Below are 3,905 nucleotides of genomic sequence, written 5' to 3' on the forward strand. Positions count from 1 at the left end.
CTGCCTGGGGATGGTGGGGGCGGGAGGTGGACGGAAGGATTAGGGAGGGCCAGTGAACACATTTGAGGGTGGCAGGTACGGATATGTTCAGTACCTTTACTGCGGTGGTGTTTTCAGGGGTGTACACGTATGTCAAAACCTCACAATCCCCACTTTAAATACGGATGGTCACCTACATACCAACGGTGTCTCCCGCGCTGGCTCGCTTGATGTATCAACTTGGCTCGGTCGTGGTACCCAGGTGTTTGTTCAGACCCCAGTCCAGATGTTGCTGTGATATTTTTTAGATGTGATCCACGTGTGAGTCAGCAGGCTTTGAATAAAGCTGACTGCCCTCCATGATGTGGGTGGGCCTCGTCCAATCAGTTGAAGGCCTTAAAAGAAAGACTGAGGTCCCAGAGGAGGAATGGATTCTGCCTCCAGAGCTCAGACAGCAACTCTTTCCTGAGTCTCTAGCCTGCTGGCCTGCCTGGTGAATTCTGGAACTGCCAGCCCCCACAATCACATGAGCTAATTACTTAAAATACTTCTCTCTCTCCTTCTGTGTCTCTCTCTTATGGGTTCTGTTCCTCTGGAGATTCCTGCTAATACACCTCCGTAAAGCTGTAAAAAATAACAAAGGATGCGGGAGATGAGAAGCTCACCATCTCCCATTGACACCAATTTAAATCTACAAGAGGAAAATCTGGCACTTGATCCCTTCTACAAAGACAAATATAGGGAACTGACTTGTCACCTGCACAAAAGGCTGGTGACACCTATTGTCTTATTTAGACCTACCTGTGTTTTTCCAATGTCCACAAAAACTGAAAGGAGTTTTTTCCAAAAATTAACAGAGTTACAGAGTTCTGAATAATCCATAATCAAAAGTCAAGCCCACAAGGAGGAAACTCGGCAGAGGGTGTAAACAGGTGATTCACAGAAGATGTGAGCACGACGTACATGTGAAAATCATAAACGCTCATTAGATCAAATAATTGCGAACGGAAACGACAGTCACAGTGTTTGTCACCTGTGTGTTTGTGCCCTGTGTGGACCTGTGCGGTCCGAGGCGCTCACATCGGCCAGGAGGGGTAGCCGTTCCTCCCAGGCATCCTTGGGAGGGATGTAAACTAACATAACATTTTCTGGAAATTTATTTGGCAAGTAAATAGCGAGGCCTTAAAATTATATCCTTATTTTTTTAAGTTTTATTTTTTTTTTAATTTTGAGAGGGAGGGTGCGAGTGTGTGAGTGGAGTTGGGACAGAGAGAGAGAGAGAGAGAGAGAGAGAGAGAGACTGAGAGAGAGAGAATCCCAAGCAGGCTCCATGCTGTCATCACAGAGCCTGACATGGGGTTGGGACCCACAAACCGTGAGATCCCGACCTGAGCCAGAGCCAAGAGGCAGACACTTAACCGACTGAGCCCCCAGGCGCCCCCAATTGTGTTCTCATTTTGACCTAAGAATTCTAGTTCTGCAAGCGGCTTCTACAAATATCTACAGGAAATTACTTAAGGACAAGCGTGTTCATTGCTGAAATGTTTAAAAGAGTAAAACACTAGAAACAGTCTAAATGTCCCCCCCAAATATTGATTGAATAAATGGTGGTATTTATGCATGACAGAGTTTCTGAGGCCATGAAAAACAGTGTTCTGGAAGAAGATATAACACCGTGAAATAATGTCCGCTATGTACTAAAGGAGACAGTTTACAACAGACCTACAGAGCAGATGTGCAAAAAGGAAAAAGTTAAGCAGGGGCGCGTGGGTGGCTCAGTCGCTTGAGCGTCTGACTTTGGCTCAGGTCATGATCTCATGGTTTGCAAGTTTGAGCCCTGAGTCCGACTGTGCTGACAGCTCAGAGTCTAGAGCCTGCTTGGGATTCTGTGTCTCCCTCTCTCTCTGCCCCTCCCCTGCGCCTACTCTGTCTCTCTCTCTCTCTCTCTCTCAAAAATAAATAAATATTAAACAAAAAAAGAAAGTAAAACTAAGTAAAGGTTACTAACGAAATGCTCTATGTGGTTAACTCTGAGGGACAGAATGAAGGACCATTTTCTCTCTCTTTCTCTGCTGTCTATTTTACAAAACTGTCCTCAAATGAATATTATTCGGTACTGAGAGGCGGGGGCAGGGGGCTGCGGTACGTACTGTCAGCCCCCCTTCACCTGCTGAAGGTGCTGGAGTGCCCCCCCCACACACACACAGCTCACACACCTAAGCACAGGTGTCCAGTGATCGCCTCTCCAGGCAATGACCTTGGGGTGGTGCCTGGACCATACTACGGAATAGAAAAAACAATACTTAACATTATTGAGACGGAGTTGGTGAAACGGATAATTAGTTCTCAAAATACCACCTGGATTCCACCCACCCATCGTGTGAAGGTCACCAGTTCTGGCGCTGAAACTTCAGCCAGGGCCCTAGGTTCTCCTGGGGCTTGCGTTCGGCCGTCCACACCCGCTGAGCTGCAGCCTGAACACTGACCCAGAAGAGGCTGGCCCCCCGGGCCCCTCACCCGGCCAGCCCGTCTCGGCCAGCATCACGGCGTCTTCCCAGCTTTCCTAGCCGGAAGCCGGGGTCCCGCCACACATCTCTGCCCTGCCCCCCCGCACCCCCACCTCCCCTAGCGCACCCGGAGCCCTGGTGCCTGCCTCTCTGGGCTCACAGCTGCCCCCAGGGAAGCGGCCAGCCTGTCTCTCTGTCACCTGGACTTCTTCACCTGCTGCCGACTGCTGTCCCGCCCCCGTGCCTCCCAGCTCGCCCGTCTCCCTGCACTCAGCGGTGTGTCTGCAAGCTGCACACGGGACACCTGTGGGGGAGGTGTTAGGCCCTCAAAGGGGAACCCGCGATTGTTTCCGGAAGGAGGAGCAGGCCAGGCCCACTACAGTCTGCCCCCGTAGCAGCCTCGTGCACAGACCGTGTATGTCCTTCACAAACCAGTGCCTGCCTCCCCATAAGACACACTTCGCTCCCCGGTGCCCTGGCGGAGGCGTCCCCAAATCTCACCCACTCACGCGTCCAGCTGGGAGCCTCTCGGTCAGTCTGGCAGCCGCGACTAAAACAAGAAATGTAACGCGCTCCGCATGGAGGGCTGGAGCCCAGGACCACAGCAAGCACCCGGTGTCTGGAAGCCGAGCTGGGAAAGGGTGCACACGGATCCTGCAGACGAGACTCGGATTCCCTGCCCACACGTGGAATGAGGGCCACGGCCAGCCACCCTCGCGGGCCACTCCTCGTCCACGGGCCGCGCTCCCCTCCTGGGCTCTCTGGGCCAGCTGGGCGAGCTGGGGTGCAGGCGGCCCCTCCGTGGGCCGGGGCTCTGGGCCTGGGGTGGGGTGGGACGCAGGCCCTGCCCCGCGGGCCGCACAACTACATCCCTGTTGGCTGGGCGCGGAGGACAGGCGGGGTGCGAGTCCCCAGCACCTACGGGGCTTCAGAGTTTAAGGTCCTGTCCGTCCCCGCCAGTCCTGAAACCAGCCAATCGCGAGCAACACATTGCCACTTGGCAGCGGGCTTCGGGGTCCAGAACCGCGCTTTCCGTCTCCTAGCAACAGAAGCCAGCGCCCGCTCATCCCTCATCCTCAGTTTCATCCTGGTCTCTCACCAGCCCCCTGGAGCCGCCGGCATCTGCCTGGCCTCCGGGCTGCGTCCTGGCTGCGCGTCGTAATCAATCATCCTCCCCTTGTCCGGGACCCCGGCCGCCATCGCTGGCCGCCGCCCCTCATCTCCCCTCCTCAGCCCTTTCCGACCTCACTGGTTTCGGACTCTCTACCTTCCTGGATTCCAAGGGCTCGGCTTTCTTTCCTCTTCCTTGTACGTTTTTCAGCGCCCAGCACGGACTTAGTCAGACTCCCCAGACCCAGCACCCAGCACGGACTTAGTCAGACTCCCCAGACCCAGCACCCAGCATGGACCTAGTCAGGA

This window comes from Hyaena hyaena, unplaced genomic scaffold, assembly GCF_003009895.1.
Source record: "Hyaena hyaena isolate Hyena2069 unplaced genomic scaffold, ASM300989v1 scaffold_4, whole genome shotgun sequence".
Taxonomy (NCBI): domain Eukaryota; kingdom Metazoa; phylum Chordata; class Mammalia; order Carnivora; family Hyaenidae; genus Hyaena; species Hyaena hyaena.